Source organism: Pteropus medius, unplaced genomic scaffold (assembly GCF_902729225.1).
Source record: "Pteropus medius unplaced genomic scaffold, Ma_sr-lr_union100, whole genome shotgun sequence".
NCBI classification, from domain to species: Eukaryota; Metazoa; Chordata; class Mammalia; order Chiroptera; family Pteropodidae; genus Pteropus; species Pteropus medius.
Window position 1 is genome coordinate 716,662 of NW_024342466.1, and position 17,559 is coordinate 734,220.

General features: G+C 60.3%; 1 protein-coding gene across 3 annotated transcripts in view; it reads left to right on the forward strand.

The window, feature by feature from the left end:
- The window catches only part of SH3BP4 (SH3 domain binding protein 4), an 81,789-nt gene that overhangs the window by 23,737 nt on the left and 40,493 nt on the right, over nt 1-17,559 (forward strand). Inside the window, exons 1-2 of one of the 3 annotated variants that reach the window (XM_039859991.1) lie at nt 209-321; nt 7,653-7,731. The exons of 1 other annotated variant lie outside the window; for it this stretch is intronic. The gene's annotated coding sequence lies outside the window, so the exon portion shown is untranslated. Of the gene's footprint in view, nt 1-208; nt 322-7,638; nt 7,732-17,559 lie in introns of those variants that run through there. One more of the 3 variants, XM_039859994.1, reaches the window with a different exon arrangement.

Here is a 17,559-nt window from a genome sequence, read left to right on the forward strand (position 1 = left end):
CACCCCAGGGAGCCGGAGGCCTCGTCGGCTCGCTGCGCTGGCCTGCCCAGAAGCGCGTCCCTCAGTGGGGGAGGGAGACGTTGCGGTGGGTGGAAGCTGGGCCTGCAGGAGGAGGCGGCTGTGTGTGTAGGGCTCAGGGTGGGGTGGCTGACCAGGCTGGAGTGAACAGAATTGGCACTGGAGGCTAGGGAAGCTGGAGCTGGGATGAGGCCAGGTTGGGGGAGCCCTAAAATGGGGCAGGGAGGCCTGGCCCCAAGGTGGGCAGGTGGCAGAAGGAAGCAGGCCCTTCGTGTTCATGAGCGGGCGAGCAGCGTGCTGAAGGTGAGCCAGCGGGAAGGTGGGGAGATGCAGGTGGGACCATGTGGGAGGCAGGTGGTCAGTTGCTCCAAAACCAAGCTGCAGGTCCCCGGTGTTGGGGGACCAGGATCCAGCTCCTGCTGTTGGAACATCTTACTAGGCGTCGCAGGCAGGCCTAGGGGCCACCGCGATGGATCAGTGGGACAGGTGGGTTCCTGCCCCCGGACCGTGCGACTTTGCTTATTACAGACGCGGACGCGAGTTGCTTGAAGGGGTTTGACTCCGAGTGCCCGCTGCGTTCCGTGTGGTTGCAGGTGAACAGGGCGAAGTCCTTGCCTTCGTGGAAGAGAAAGGAAATGAACCAATGACAGACATAGAGTGCGGGAGTGATGAGCGGATCCAGATGGAGGAGTGGGGAGTGTGAGGTGCGCCCTTCGTGATGGGGGTGCGGTCGGCTGAAAACGTCCTCCCCCCTCCCAAGGATGCTACATCCTGATCCCTCGATAGAACCTGGGACTGTTACTCTACGTGGCAGTAGGGACGTCGCAGGGGTGTTTAATTAAGGATCTTGAGATGGAGAGATTACCTTGGATTATCTGATGGGCCGTGCAGGTCATGTCAGGAAAACTGTCCTTTTGAGAGGGAGGCAGAGGGAGGTCTGGCTGCAGGGGTCAAGGCCATGAGATGAGAGAGCCGCTCGGAAGGTGGAGGAAGGGACACACGCCAGGAGTCCGGATGCCACCAGGAGCTGGAGGAAGCGGGGAACCGGGTTCCCCCGGTGGAAGCTCCAGCAGAAACCATACCTGCCAGTGCCTCGCCTGCAGCCCGGTGAGACTGGCCTCCAGACCGAGAGAGAATAAATGTGTGTTTTAAGCCACCGAGTCGGTGGCAGTTTGTGGCAGCAGCCCTAGGAAAGTATAACACGGGCCCGGGGACTCAAGGAGGTGACGTCTGAGCAGAGCCCTAAATGTAAGTGACTCGAGGTCGGAACGGGCGGCCTCCTCAGAAGACTGGGTGGGCTTCCTGCTGACGTGTGGCTGGCCCTGGGGGGCCTGGACTGGGATCCGGGCCCAGCTGAGAGCCTGGAACTCCCTGGGAGCCGTGAGCTTGGATGGCCGCCAGCCTGGATGCGAGCCACAGTGCGTTTCTGTACTTTTAATGTAAAAATGTCAGTTGCCGTATACCTTACCCTTTGCTTTTCTCAAGATTAAGTGGAGCATAAATGTATCTTATCGATGGAAAAAAACATTTCCTTGGCCTTCTGAACTGGGAACGTCTGACACGATAAAAGAGCCCACTGGCCTTGACCGGAACCGACCAAGAAGGCCCGTATGTGTCCCCAGCTGTGTCTGCGTCTTGGCCAAAACGCCCCGCGTCCAGGGCCCGTTTCATGTTTGCCGTCTGTTCTGGTTTGGGACCCCCGAATGCCAAGCCCGAGGCAAGGACTTGGGGGCTGATAATTTGGGGAGCAGCGGTCTCCCGAAGCAGGAGTGGGGGCTGGGAGAGATGAAGAATGACGAAGCAGAGGCAGCGCTCACGGTCGCCGTGACCACTGCGGACCCCCTGAGGAGCTGTGAGAGTACCCCTCAGCTTCTTCCCCCTGCAGGACGGGGGGCGCCAGCACCAGTTCTTCCCGGGGGACCGTGTTCCTGCAGGCCGAGTGGGGGCTGGGAGCTGGGGGGCTGTGCTCAGGGCAGCGTCTGCAGATTGCACCCGCCCATCTAGAGAGCATCGCAGCACAGTGAGGGGGTGACTGATGTACGTGGACTCAGAACAGTGTGGCCTCGGGAAGCCCCGGCCTGACCGTTCCACCAGGAGCTGAGACAGCCGGCAAGCTCTGCCTTCGTGGCCGGCGGCCAGCAGTGAGGCAGGTGACCTCAGAAGATCATCGGAGAAGGTTCACGCATGTTGGGATCACGGGGACACGGAGACGTGTCCCTCACCGCAGAGGGGCTTTGGCCTCTCGTCTGCGGCATCCTCTCCTGACGACACCTGTTTGGAGCCCAGTCAGCCGAGGTGGTGCCCCCTCCTCGCCCCGGGCTGTGCGCATCCTACGAGCAGCATCACATCTTGGTGGCGTCTGTCTTCAGCCTCGTCTTACAGTCGGGCACCCGCTTCCTCTTCCTTTCTAGAGCGTGAGACCCACGTTATGTAGTTATTTACCGTGCCAGTCCCTCTGCCGCAGGCAAGGCACAGAGCCCGGGTGAAGATTTGTCAGATGGTGGTGTGATCGGCTGACACAAGCCTCGCGTCCCATCCCTCGAAGCCAAGGGAGCACCGGCCCCGAGAGCAGGTGCCGCGTGTCCAGCCGCGTCAGCCTTTCTGGCCGGTGGATGGTTGCTTATGCCGAAGGTGGGAATAAGCCAGCATCTGGAGCCGTCACCGGGCGGAGAGACTCGTTCACACAGGCTCGGGGGGCCCCAGCAGGAAGCGAGTGATGCCAGCAGAACCCGCCTCTCACGGCCCCGATAGCTGCCTGGGCTGCCGTGTTCCGACCAGAACCTGTTTCACACACGTTTTACCCCGCTCTTAGGAGCTTGGGGAGCCGTCAGGGAAGTGACCCCAGGTAGCCGTGCCCTGTGCCCAGCCTCGCTGTTGGGCAGGGGGCGGGGTGGTCACCCAACCCTGCAGCCGCCAATGACAGTGTCTCCCCAAATGCAGACCACTCCAGCGGACGGCTTCCGTTGGGCTGGCTTCTTCAAGTTTGCGTTTAAAAACAAAAAGCAAAAGCATTTTTTCTGAGATTAGTTTTTGAAAAATAACCTGTTTCAGAAGGAGGGTCTCTGAGGCTGGGGCCGCCTCGCGCTTCCGCCGCTCGTCTTGACGAAGAGACCGGAGCCGGAGGGTTCATTTTGGGGAACGGTCAGACGGTCCTCTTAGGACTTTATGTGGGTTCGGGCTTCAGGAAATGTATGTTCCGGCGGTTCTGTTTCTGACCCAGTTTCCACATCTGCGTGTGAGGATACGGCTTGTTGTCTGGAGCGGGACGGGTAGCTGGTCTGACGCGTAGTCAGGTAATGAATTATGCGTCGTCTGACAGCCTCTTATAAAATCCGTCTCCTGCCCCCTGCTCTACCCCTTTGGCTGCTTCACTGAACAGTGGGTGTCAACACGGCCGTGACAGCCAGGCGGGCAGAGGGCCCCGTGCCCCCCGCTTTGCGAAGCTGAATGGGGCCGGGGCCTCCTAGGGAATTGGGACCAGTCAGCAGGCCGACCGGGCTGCGTTTCCCCCAGTCCCGCCTCCGTCACCGTTGCTGGGGTGACGGGTTTCCGGGTGACCCCCATGAGGGAGAACCCGAAAGGTCAGATGGCTCCCCCTGGGAGACGCATCTCCCTTCGAGGACACTCCAAGGAAGGGTTGGCTGGGAAGGTTCCGGAAGGAAGGAACCAGCCGGGGCTTGGCACCACGCGTGTGGGGACCAGGGCTGCAGGCGGGGTGGGTCCCCAGCCCGCCCAGCGCCAAGGGGCTGGAGGGCGAGTCCGGGTGAGCAACGAGGGTGAGGGTGAGCGGCGGAGCCGGGCGCGTCCGCGTTCAGATGGGGTCTGAGCTTTAACGCGCTAGCCCGTCCTGAATGTCGTCAGCCTCCTCAGCGCCTGTGGGGAGGCCGTGTACCCTTCGCCCTCTGCCAGGACTCACAGAAACTCCCTGCGGGGTAGGCGGGGAGCTCACTCCTTCCCACGTCAGAGGACGCGGGAGGGCTTAGAAGCCCCGTCGTGGAGCAAGGGCAGCGGGACGCGCGGTGCTCGGAGACGTCCCGTCTCACTGCGCCCACCTCGCCGTCTCAGTGACCCCGAGTGTCGGAGTCACTGGTGCTGGCCAGGCCGCTGCATTGGGTGCGATCGATCCCAGCTTCCCACGTGGCCTCTGTTGTCTCATCTGCTGCCACGGGCACGGTGACGCCTGCCTCGCCGACCTCACGGTGCCGTCAAGAAAAACAGCAACAAACAGAAAAGCACATCACCCGTTACGCGTGATGCCAGGGGTGAGTGTCCTTATGTTTCCAAGGAGAAAAAGGCGGAGTCCCTGCCCTCGGCGTGGCGCACCGGCCAGCAGCAGAGAGAGACGAGAGAGGGCCACGCTCCGTGGGGGTGCCCCCGCCTGGCGTGCAGAGCCCTGTGTTACCCCTGAGGAAACCGAGGCCCAGGATCAAGTTAGGTGACTTAGCAAAGGTCACCGAGCTAGTAAAAGGGGAGGGCTGACATGTGAACCCACCACGTGTCTCTGCGTCATCCCAGAAGCCCTCATTGACCGGCTGCCCTCTCCCCGTTTGCTCATGGGAGATGTCACGGGGTCAGAATGGGAAGTCTAAGGACCTCCCTGGGAAGGTCCCCTTTGTCACCTTTTAAGTGGCAGTTGTCAAGACCTGGGACTTAAATCTCTAGCCCCACCGAGGGATCCCAAAACAGGGAGCTGGGTCACTCTGCGAGGTCCTGGAGTAACTGGTCAGCGACTTGGAAATGTTAGTCAAAAACTGGAAGAGAATTATTTTTAAAAAGGAAAAACCCAAACGTCCATCTTCCATTCTTTCTAACGTGGAGCGAAGGTCCTCTCTGAGTGTGGTCTCACAGCAGTGTCTGGCCGGAACCGCAAGCGGAATCCATCCTGATTTCCAGTTTAAAATCGAGCCACGACCCAAGGACTCAGTGAAGCAGCTCGAGGCCGGAGTCGCTCCTGAATGTGGTCGTTTGCCAGCCCGCTTTTGAGTGAGTCACCTTCCTCTCGGGTGTTGTGGAAGCTGCTCTCGGGTCACATGTGGTCATCCGTTTATGTAATAATTAAATACATAAAGAGTTTGCAGGAAGGCCACCAGCTCCAACCAGAGAGAGCAGAAGCCCAGTGGAGGAGGGACCACAGGTGTGGGAGTCCCCGTGGCTCAGAGACACAGCGGGCCTCCCGTCCGCACACGCAGACAGACAGAAGCCTCCACCCAAGCGGGAGGGACGGTCAGAAACACCGGCCGCCCACAGCGAACTGCACCCCGACTGGACGTGTGTCAGGTGCCAGCTAAGACCCCACAGATGCATAGAGAATGGACAGGCCCGCAAGGAAACCATCATGGGTGTCTGGCCGTTTATCTCAATAAACCCTCCCCTCGTGCTTGATATTCAAATCGGTTTGCTATGGGAAAGGGGGAGGGATGTTCCTTATCACGTACCATGTAGAGTTTTAAGTGTGACGTAATTATGGGGGAGGTAAGTGAGCCAGTTCTGTGTTCTGTGTGGGAAGACCACCGCACGAGCCGGGTGAGGCTGGAGGCTGGAGGGCCGAGGTCCAGGGTGGGCAGGGCGGGTGCCTCCTGACGCCGTTGGGGAGACCGTCCCCGGCCGCTCCCCTCGTCCCTGTGGGTCTGTGGGCGGTCCTCGGTGTCCTCGACTTCCGGGCCCTGTGTGTTTCTGCCTCCACGTTGCCCCTCTGTGAAGGTGCGGGTCGTCTTGGATTAGGTCCCACTCTAATGGCCTCATTTCAGTTTGATCACCTCTGTGAAGACCCCATCTCCAAATGAAGTCACATTTGGAGGTCCTGGAGGTCAGGGCTCCCACATACGAATTGGGAGCGAGTGAAGCACCCCGGGAGCTTGCAAGCCCCTTGCCCAGAAATGCCAAGCGGCTTGGTGCTTAAAGCAGCAAGAGCGAGGAAGGACATTGCACGTGAACTGTGAACAGGAGCCCACCTCCCGTGCTGGAGGAAGCTGGCCGCTCTTCGGAGACAACCAGGCAGCGGTCTGCAGCTGCTCAGCCAGCTCGGACTTTGTCCTGCGAGACAGGCTTTGGCAGCCTGGGGTGTGATGGGGACGGGCGGGGTGGGGGGGGGCGGCCGAGTGTCCACAAGGATGTTGTGGGCACAAGGAGGTGCTCTTTCCGGGGACTCGGTGGCCTCGCCAGCCCCCGCCTACCTCCTGCCTCCCGTGAGGGGCCTGCTCGTGGACCGGTGCGGAGGTGAGATCCAGCAGCACTGGCGCCATGGGAACGCAGCCTAGGTTTGGGGGGTCGGGGCAGAAAGGAAAGCAGACATCCAAGTTCTTAGGTTGGTAGAGTGACTTTTGAGGAATGACTTAAAAATCAGAAGGGAAAAAAAGCACCCGTTCGTTGTCTTGCAAATCGGGAAAACTAGGGAAGTCGAGGAAGCAGAAAAACACCCACGAATGCAGATCCTTTTCCGCTTTTTAACGTGGGGAGGTTCCCGGCCGTCCCGTCCTGACACAGACTGGGAATCCGTGAGCTCGTCGACGCGCATTCTGAAGCGCTCGTAACGCACCGCGTCTTCCTCGGACCTGTGAGCCACACGGGAGACTGCATCTCTGCTAGGCTGTCCTCCCTCCCGGGGACGTCCCTCCCTCCCTCCATCCTTTCTGTACCTCCGCCTCGAAGCCCCAGGGGAGGCAGTGCCCTGAAAACCAGCCAGCTGTCCCGCGTCACAGAAATAACCCTCGTCTTCTTGCGATCTCGTTTTGATTGCATTTGAAATATTTATATGGAAGAGGGTCAGTTCTGGGCTGTCTGTCCCTTGGGGGAGTGGGGAGCCCTTACAGGCCGAGTCGCCTTGATTTAAGGAAGGTGTCCTGAATGGAATGTCCGCCTGCCCTCCACTCCCTGCCGAGGTCCAGGGTTCCTGCGAAGCTCCAGAGCCCCTGCCAGTCTGGATGCAGATGTCCACAGTGGAGGGTCACAGGCCGGCGACCCTCAGTCCTGCTCCTCTCGCGTCATCGTCCTCCTTGTTGAAGCGGTTGCAGACGCGGCTCGCGGCTTAGTGCCGTGGGACGCGAACCCCCTCCTCGTGACCCGGCTGTGTGGGGGGCGGGGCGCGCCTCTGGCAAGGCGGCTGGAATGTCTTCAGGGTTCCGCTGATAAGGTGGTTCTGTTGGACTAACACTCAGTCTTCGTGGCAGAAGTAACAGCAGGTGAGGGCAGGTGTACAGCATTGGGGGAAAAAGAAGCAAAACTCCCTTGTTGCAGACTGGGCCCCCGTGAAGCCAGCTGACACGGGTCACTGTGCAGGGCGTCTGTTGGGGTCAGCACCCCTGGGAGGGAGGAGGCAGAGGGAGAGCCCTTGGAGACCACCCCAGGAGCTCTAACCCCGGCAGGTCCTTCAGAGAGGCCAGTGGTCCGAGCAGGCGACGGTCCGCTCCCGGCCTGCACGGCCGCCCAGGAAGCAGCTCTGGGCAAGGGGCCTGCAGGCCCCACTCCCGGCGGCTGGGATGGAACGGGCATCCGGGTGCCACGGCGCAGCGTCCACCGCTGTCCTCGTCAGCCACCGCCGGGTTCAGTCGGTTCACAAGGCACGCCTGCCTTGGGCAGCCATGGCTTCCTCAGCCGAACGCAGCGGAATCTCAGTCCTGGCTCCTTTTGTCTCGCAGCAGCTCCCTCCTTTTCTGCACGGAAGGCAGGGACCCGGGGCTCCGCCTCTGACGTCAGGGCGCTGGTGGCCTGCTGCAGGTAAGTGATGCAGACGAGGCGTTTGGACGCGTCACTGAACCTGGGCTGTGTCATGTCCGAGGAGCACGGGCCCGTGTGGGGACACGGGCTCCATGTGTGTGCGGAGCCACTCAGACGGGAGAAGTAGCTTCCAGAAGCTTCTGGTGACACTTCTCGGTCTCTTAGGGCACTGCAGACATCTCTCTCCCTGTCGGCTCCATCTTCACATCCTGGTCAGCTCTCACCGCCTCCCACGCGGGATGGTCAGGTGTCACCGGCGTGCCTGGCACAAGGAAAGTCCCCAGAACAGTCCCTCGTTTCTGTTTGCTTTCTGACTTCCTCTTCTGGTGCCACCAACAGAATGTTCTCGCTCTCCCCAGAAACCAGACGGGCAGCTTGTTCTCCGCCCTGACAGCGGGTGACAGAGCCCAGGTTGGGCGTCCTCTTGGGTTTGAACAAAGGAGTTATTCTTATACCGTAAGAGGTGACGGGCCTCCAGACAATGGCCAGCAGTGACGCGAGGGCAGCCGAGGACGCGCCATGTGGCCGCGTGCTTCTGGGTCACCCCCGCGGGGGCTCTGGGAGAGCGTTGGTCCCGGAGAAATAACGGGGGGCGTTGGGAACTCCCCGCAGAAGGAGCGAGTAACCGATATCCTGGTCGAGCGTTCCCAGATGTCCTCCTGGCTGTGCTTCTATGCGCTTGACGAAGGAAGGAAACTGTCTTTTGTAAACTAAGTCGGGTAAGATCGTCTCCATCATGTGGCGCAGCCTCCTTGGGCATAAAAACAATAAGGAAAGCGTCTCTCCTCCCAAGGTGCAGGGGTTGGGTATAATTAAGGCAGACGCTCGCGCAGCCCTGGCTGGGAGGGGGGTGTAGGCCGCCGGAGGCCGCTCCCTTCCAGCTGCATGTGGCAGAATGACTGCAGCCGTTCCACAGAGGCTGGGCAGCCACCGAATGAGCTCAGGTTCTTCCCTTTCTTTCTTTCTTTCTTTCTTTCTTTTTTAAATCATGCGCAGCTTCTGTTCCACTGGGGGACGATGACTGGAGTTCGTCCGACTTGCTCCTCTCCCCACTTTTTGGTCCTGCGTCTTTGTTTTCTGGTTTCCCGCCTGCACTTTGGGATGGAAGGAATGTTTGGCACAGGCTTCCGGCTGCGACCCGGGGGCTTTTGAGAGCGAAGAGAGGAATTCAGGGGTGTTCTGGTGCCTCAGCACCGAGGTCTCGGAGACCCGAAATGCGTCTGCCCAGGAAGCGGGCTGCGGCGGGCCCTGCCCCGTGGTGCAGCCCCCTGCCCCGGCGGCTGCTCTGTCTGGGCCGTGGCGAAATCTGGGGAGAGGCCTCCGCATTCCCGGCATTCTTTCGGCAGAGGCCGGAACGCTGAAATCAATCACAGTGTGCAGCTTGCGGTTTCTCTCTGGGTCAACTCGATACCGGGGGTTTAGGTAACGCGACTCCCTGTCCGACCCGCACGTGGTCTCACCTGTGGACCTGGGGCTCAGCCTGCCCGGGGCAGGCCCTCCCTGGCTCTGGCAGTTTCCTGGATGTCATTCATGTGGTTTGATTTTTTTCTCTGGCACAGAACCAGAGCTTCCAGGGCAGCTCGATGTCTGGGAAGAGGAAGCAGGAGGGCAGGATGGGGCCCTGGCATCTCGAGAGGACCCGGGTCAGTCTCCGTCTCGGCGTAAAGGGCGCCTGGGACCCGCAGAGGAAGCAGGTTCGTGTTCACCGGCCGTGGGGATGGCAGAGCGGACCCCCCACTGACTCTGGCCAAAAATGGGATCTCGACACATTTGGCCAATTTTTGTGGCTTTTTCGCCCCAGAAACATAAATGCGGCATTTTCTCTGTGCTTCTTAATAGTCACGGGATTTGTCCCAAGGTCAATGTGGGGCGAGGGAGCTCCGCGGAGTTTCGGTTTCCGTGACCAGAGCTCGGCTGGTGCCCGGTGTCAGGGTTCGCGTGTAAGCCCAGCAGCTCTGGGTCAGGGTCTTAACCTGTTCCCGATCCCACAGCTCGTCACCATCAGACATGGTTTATTACATGCCCACGGATGCTGCTGTTCCAGATGGTGGGCCCCGGGTGAGGGGCAGAAACGGTGCTGGCACCTGCCTCCTTCACTTAAAGGCCAGTGTGGTGGCGGACGTGACATAACTGGAAATGATAGGACTTGGTCCGGAAGCTCTCGGGGGCGTGCCAGCCCCACATGGAGCTCGGTGACGGAGGCGCAGCTCGTTCTCAGGGCTCAGGTGCTCATGAAGGCGGAGTCCAGCTCACGACCCTTCAGTTAGCGCCCTCTGCCTGGATCACGTACCCCATCCCTGGAACACTGCCTCCTGCCCATTTCCTAGACAAGAAACGGGACTCGGGGTTCAAGATCAGAGGATTACTGTTAGTAAGTACCGAAGCCCAGGATAGAGGCTGCATCTGTGAGCCCCAAGCCTCTCAGTGCTTCTGGTCACCTGGCCCGTGACAGTCCACTTTTGAGGCTCGAATTGGACTCCAGTCTGTATGTAGGGGACATCCTGGCTTCCACCTGTCCTTGGGATGGACCAAACTAAGGCCAGCGCGCTTAACGTCATGACAGCCAGGCCTGCGTGGACTGTCACGGGCCAGGTGACCGGAAGCAACGATCCTACCCCTGCCGGGGCCTTCACGGGCCCCTCCTGAGATGGGGTCTGCTGACGTCAGGACATGCAAACCTATAGAGAATTCTTATAAAAGCGTATTAGAGCCAAACAGAGGATACTCCTGGAAGCAAGAGCTCAACAGACTGGGGGGAAAAAAGCTTCATCGCAGCGGCAGTTCACAGGCTCTGTCAGGCGTTTGGGATGAAGGAGGAAGCGTGAGGGAGGTTACGTGGAGGTGGGAGGAAGCCGTGGGGGCTGGAGGTGGCACTGGACTGCGGGATGGTTAATGAGACTCGGCTCCTTGAGGGTGGTTTGGCTTCTGAGGGGTCTGCAGAGAGGCGTTTCGAGCGCGTGTGAACCTCGACGCACAGACACGGGCAGGGCTGTTTACGGCGAGAAACCTGAGGTATAGGCCTGGGCACGAGCTGCCCAGGCAGGAATCCGTGATCAGGTCACCTCTTCAGATGCCTCCCGTGCTGCTGCTTCCTTAAGTAAAGGGCTGGCACGGAACGTCGATGCGGTCTCGAGCCACGAAGCGCAGCCTGGGCCATTTGACAGACCGGACACCCAGCCGCACCCCCAGCCACGCGCTGGGCCGAAAACGGCGTCGCGCTCTTAAAAGCCTTGTGTTTTGGCTCGGAGCCCGCCTACCTTTTCACCCTTCTTAAAGCAGGTGTGTCATGAGGACAACGAGGAATTTTTAACACGTGGGGGGCTTTGGAGATCAAAGGTGCGCTAGCAGAAAGGTTGCACCGGTGTTGATTTCCGGAGCTTCCGGCCTCCTGGCGAAACCTGCCGGGCTCCGGAGGACCTTTCCAGTCTCATCAGAAACCCGGTTTCCCCGTCTCGCTGGCTGGACTTTCCGCTCTCTGCCGGTTCGTTATTTAAAGTCAGCTGGGCAGGCTGCAGCGTGGGAAAGGCGGAGTGAGTGCGCTTCATTCTCGGGTCAGAAAGATGTCTCTGCAGAGAGCCGAGAGCTTTAGTCTTGTTTCCCAAGGATACGGCGAGTTTCCGTGATGAGCACATAAGCAGCTTCTCTCTTGTCACCCGGCCTCTGCCGCTCGCTGGCCAAGGCACCACAGTCCTGTGCAAGACCCACGCCTGGCCCCTTTGCATTCCCAGCTCCCAGGCCTCAGAAGAAGGCGGTTGGGCTGAGTCCTCAGTCACTGGATCAGTGTCCATTGCTGAACCATTGCGGGGAGGGGGCAGGGCCGCAGAGGTGTCCAGGCAGAGGCCGTCCCCAGGCCAGGGAATGATGGCGATTGGTGCCGCCAGGAGAGCGAGGAGGTGGCATGCTGCTTCCTCGCCTGGGCCTCGGCGCAGGCTTCCCGTCCCTCCTCTCCTCCCTCCTTCTTTGTGACCTCGCCACAACCGCCTGGCTTCGGGCGAGCCAGGCGGCCTCTCCGGGCCTCCCCTTCCTCGTGGTTTCATTGCGAGGCCCCAAACATCAGTCCTGCGGCTTCTCCGTGAGTGTGCAGCTGATGTGGCCGAGGGCCCGGCCCCGGCCAAGACGTTTGGGTTCGGCTCACGCCTCCTCTTAAGCACCTCGCCCTCCCGACCTCCGTCCACCCCAGGGGCCGGAGAGAGATTGACGCACATGACCCGCTGGCCAGAGTGGGTAACTCGGGGCCCCTCCTCCCAGGCAGTGAGCGGCCGGCCGCAGGGGAGACTGAGCAGGACTCACCCGGCCCTGGTGGCGTTTGCACTCGGGGAACACTGCTTGATTCTTCTTCCTGGTCACCGCCCGTAAATCCTGCTTACACTTGCTGCGTCTCTCTGCGCGTGAGCTGCAATGCACGACCTCACCTCCGCCTTCAGGGTTTGATGACCTTAAGTAGGAAAGCGTCGCTCTGCTCCGGGCAGGCCAGGTGCCCTCTGATGGAGAGCCGCCGTCTGTCCGGGGCTGGGCCCCACATTCGCAGTGTTTATACATCACAGAAGGAGGCGCGTTTCTACCCTGATGGCCTCTTGGCAGGTTCCTTGTAGAGGGTCTGCAGCAAAACTTCACAGTCCCGGGTGGTTTTCTAACCACAAAGCCCTTATCGGATTCCTCAGAGGATTCCTGGCTTCAAGGAAGTTCTCAGCCCTGACTTGGAGGGAGGCCGAAGACCCGCTCGGAGATAAGGGGACGCGGAGATAAGCCACGCCGGGCTGGCTCTGTCCCCCTTGGCTGGGGCGCTGTGCCGAAAACATGAGACCTGACAGAAAGCAGTTAAAACTCTTACTTCCTTTATCCGTTGATTTATTTATTTTTTTTGCTTTTCGTTAAGTCAAGATATTATGGACTCATTTACAGAATGGGGAAGACTTGGCTTACGAAAATTATCTTTGGATTCTTGTTGAACTTGGACTAACTCTGAATGAAACCCGAACATCAAAGGTGCTCAACCAGGTGGTTAATCAAAACCCGAGGTCCAGGTGCAGCATCCAGGGGACCAACAGGCCGTCCGTGTCCAGGTGCAGCATCCAGGGGACCGACAGGCCGTCCATGTCCAGGTGCAGCATCCAGGGGACCAACAGGCCGTCCATGTCCAGGTGCAGCATCCAGGGGACCAACAGGCCGTCCGCGGGTAGCTGCCTGGAATGGTGTAGGCTGCACCGCGTTCGTGCCTCGATGTGGCATTCGAAGCGGGAATTAAGGAACGGACCCCAAGAGGAGGTTGGGGTTTTAAACGAGAGGTGCTGGGGCCTCGGGCTCGGCCGAGGGCGAGCCGCAGGGGGAGAAGTGGCACGCGCAGTGCTGGCCGCGGGCCCGTCACTCGCTCGCCTGCCTGCACTTAGCGCGGTGGTTTACGGTTTGCAGACGTCGCACTTGGTCTTCTCAGAAGGAGGGACGTCGAGCCGGTTCTTACCCGAAGCCTTGGTGTGGAGAGCCTGAGCCTCGGAGAAGCTGAACAGGGATTGCCTGAGGCCCAATGGACCTCCGACCTCACCGCCCTCATGCAGGGTCCCCAGCGCCAAAGGCCAAGTGGGGTTCTGGAACCGTCCATCGGCGGGAGTCGCCCAGCAGTGGCAGAGACCAGGCGGGGCCCGGATGCACGGATGGCCGAGAGCGGCTGCCGGGTTCTCGTCTGGCTTAGATCTCTTGAGAGCCGGCCTCCCTCCTCCCCAGGCAGGGCCGTCTACCTGTGTTGCCAGGAAATGTTTGCCCACGTCGGGGTGATGCTGTGTGATTCTGTAGACGTTTTTCAGGGTACCACAGGTGAGCAGGCTTCTGAGTACATGAGTGAGCCTGTGTGTGTCCGCGGCAGGCAGGGTCCTGAGGACAGGGTGTGGCCTGGTGTCAGGAGCCGGTGGCGTCCCTCCCCTTGCCTCCCCTTGAGGCCGGTCCAGGGAGCACGACCCAGGGCTGGGGCTGGTGTGGCCGAGATAACACCCTCCTGGCTGGGGTCGGGCCCTCAAACACTGGACTCTGGGGTGGACCTGGACCCACAAACCCAGGCCGTGGAGGCTTGGCTTCCGGTTCACCAGTTTGACGGGGAGAGCAGCTCCTTCGGCAATGCTAACAGAGTGTCGCCCAGACGGGCAGGCGGACCGAGGGCCCAGCTGGACGGAGCGGCCACACGCCGCTTCCTCTGCCGAGAGAGAGGAGCCTGTGCCTCCCGCTTCTCCTCGTGGTCCTGGCGGGGCGCAGCCCGGACTCTGAACCAAACCCGCCTGGGCGCGAATCTCAGTGACGAACAGCCCAGTGGCTCCGCTGACCGACCCCTGCCGTGCCTCAGGTTGCTCGCCTGTGGAGTGGGAACGAGAAGCTTCACGGCCGAGCCGGCACGCTGGGGAGCGGCTCTCGGGTGACGAAGCTGACCCACAGGACGCTGACCGCGGGCTGGAGGCTGAGAGGTGCTGACTCAGCATCCAGGTGGCCCCTTCTCTCAGCTTGATTTCAGTGCCCAGGTCGATCCCATTTTTGCAGGCGAGTTTGAGATGGGTCTCCAGAGGCCTAGAAATCACCCAAGATGGCCCCGCGCCTGTCCTGTTCCAGTGGGACCGCTGTATTGGTCTCGGTCAGCGCCTCTGGCCATGCATGGCCTCCTGGCGGTTCTGGGGTGCAGCCTGCCTGGCTTCCTCCCGTTCCGGCTTCTCCCCTTTGCCGGACCAGCTCCGCCCCGACCATGTAGCTCTCGCTTTCTGTCTCTTAGCATTTACGTCTCAGCGTGTGAGCTGTCTTGGCAGGCTGTGTGCCTGCGTAGCCTTTTAGCCCCGGACGGGTTTCGCTGGACTCACTCCGGAGCCAGGTGTGGCACTGCTGTCCTGGCGTGCTCTCGTTTAGGGTGACGTCTCCTCTTTACAAAGATTTTCGTTTTAAAAAACTTTTATCGAACATAAAGTCAACCATTTTGAAGTGTCACAGTTCAGTGATGTTTAGTATACTCGCCCCCTCCAACTAGTTCCAGAACATTTTATGAGCCCAAAAGGAGGCCTGTGAGCAGTCACTCGACACCCACCCTCCCCGCCACCCCACCCCGGGCCCCCAGCTGCCGGCAAAGGGGAATGTTCTGTCTGTGCCTCCAGAGTTGCCTGTTTCGGCTAGTTTGCATAAGTGCGATCATACAAAATGTGATGTTTGGAGACTGTCTTCTTCCGTTTATGTTTTCAAGGTCCATCCACGTTGTGGCATGTGTCATAATGTCCTTCCCTTTGCGGTAACATTGCATTTGTTGGTGTGTTTGTCCATCAGTGGACAGCTGTACTGTCTCTGCCTCTTGGCTCTGGGGAATGGCGCAGCGCGGATTCGTTATGTTTTGGGTCCAGTTTAATTCTGGGAGGTCTCTTATTTCCAAGTTCTTGGAGAGACCCCTAGTTTTTACTCCTGTTCCCTTCACCTCCTATCCCCAGTATTCTGGAAATCTCCAAGCCAGGGCTTGACCTGGCCTTGAAATCCCCGCCAGTGTGGACCAGCTTGGCCACGGTCACACAGAGGCCAGTTGGCTGCCGTTCAGCTGTGAGTTGCCACGGCAACGCCAGGTGAGTCGCTCTCAGGAAGCGCTGCCTACCGAGTGGGCGTCCACAGCAGATCTAGGCCAGGTGTTTCTCCAGGTGTGGCCCTTGGTTGCCTGCATCAGGATCACACAGAGGCTTGTTTTGAGAAAACAGCCTCCGGGCCTCCTCGGTCCCCAAGCCTTTGCACACCTGCTGTGAGGTAGACCCGAAGTGACAGCAGCAGCTGCCTCCTCACGGGCGGGCAGTGCAGAGAGGACAGGCTGGAGATGGAGGGGGGGGGCAGGGTGTGCCCTAGAACGCTCTCTGGTCTCCCCGACCCAGAGTCCCTGTCTCCCCCGGTTCAGGTAACCGGTCTCCCCTTCCCCTCGCCCCAGCTGCCACGACCCCCAGGGCATTCCTGCATCTCACCCGCATTCTGTACATTGTCCCTTCACGACACTCACCTAAGATGGTGCTAACCTGATCACCCGGTTCCTTTCCAGTCGGGACTCAGTGACAGCTCAGCCTGTTCCCCCAGTGAAAACGCAAAGCAGGGCCAGGAGCGAGCCCATCACAGACAGCTCCTTGCAGCTGGGGACCACTGGCCCAGGTGGTCGCTGACCTTCTGAGTGTCCTTGTTTCTAGCCCCCGGGCTGACTGCTCCTGTTCTTCTGTAGAGCAGCGGCCAGAGCAAGCAAATGCTCACTGAACCTTCGCGTCCAGATTCTGGAGGTGTAGGACTCATCTCTCAGGCAAAATGGGGTGCGGGGGCGGGGAGTGGGGAGAGAGACAGAGCCGGCCGGCTTTGGGAAGGATGGCCCGCCCCGGGGTCCTCTCTTCACAAGCACTTGGCTTCCTTTCACCTCAGGGTGGGAGCGGGGGTGGGGAGTCCCTGCAGCTGTTCGCACCCAGCCTGCTTGCTCCAGCCGTGTGTCCAGCCCTGGGCTGGCTGGAGCGGAGGAATCCCGCTGCCCTCTCTGCTGGGCCCCAGCTCTTCCCACCCGGAGGCTGACTGGGACAGCTGAGTGGCCGGAAATGAGGCAACCTGGTCTCCTGAATCTCCTTCCTTCCTTCCTTCACTCTCAGCCTTCCCTCCCTCCTCCCCTCCTTCCCTCTCTCCCTCCCTCCCTCCTTCCTTCATTCCTTATTTCCTTCATCCCTTAGGGATGGACATGTTTAGAAAATCTCGGAAGGGCCACCTCGCTGCCTTGAGGGTACCGTACCCTCAAGATTCACGGGTTTTAGTAAAAACAGAGCAGCTGAAAATATGTGGCACCACGTGTGTGGGAAGCGTCCCCTGTCATTTGTCATAGATCCTTAACTGTTACGCACACCCCCCAGGGAGGGGGCCAGCCGGATAAGGGCACCAGCCTCTGGGCTCCGTGCTCACCGTACTCTACGTCCTCACCCAGGCCACCCAGGCGCGGCGTGAGCCTGCCCGCAGACAGGAGGGTTGGTCTGTGCCACCGCGGGCCTCCATCCTGTGGCTGTGCCTGTGGTTCCGAGAGTCTGGGGCAGAGGGGGGCCGTGGGGGAGGGCCAGGCGGGGCCGCAGCGACGGCAGCACGTGACCCGCGTGGTGTCGAGGCTGAGCTGACGGTTCGGGCCCCATGCAGTGTCTGCATGTCCTGGGACGAGCTGTCTGTCCAGATCTGCTTCATCGTCTCTACTCACGGAGCCCGCTTTGCGCTTTGGAGAGTTAAATCGGTTGGTAAAGCGTTCGGCACAGGGCCTCCTGGCCCGTGGTGCAGGGTGCCACCGGACTGGTGAGGACTGGAGTGACTTGTGTTTTTCTAGGGCCAGGGTGGACATACTTGGGGGATTGAGTATACGTGTGTGAGGGTAAGGGGGAGGGAGCAAGCACAGGCAATGTGGGATTGGGGGCGTCTGGAGGAAGGCAGAGCAGAGGCTGGAGAAGGACCTGGCCAGAGAGCAGGCTGAGTCTAGCACAGGGGCCACGAGTGCGGCCTTGGGACCAAGTGGCCACATGCCGCGTGCCGCCTGTTTTTGTAGGTGAGGCTTTCTCGGAGCCTAGCCGTGGGCCTCACCGCCCGGGACTGCCTGCCTTCCCAAGGTGGGGCTGGTGGTGCCAGCGGAGGCCGGAGAGCTCAGAGCCTAAAATAGTCACTGTCTGGCCCGCTGGGGTCAGCGGGGACGTCTGGCAATGTCGAGACGTATTTGGCCATCATAGCTGGGGTTGGGGGTGCTCCTGGCCCCTTGGTGGGTAGAGACCGGGGTGCCATCCCGTGATGCACAGAAGGGGTCCCCACAGGAAACGCAACCAGGCCCCAAACGTCACTCTT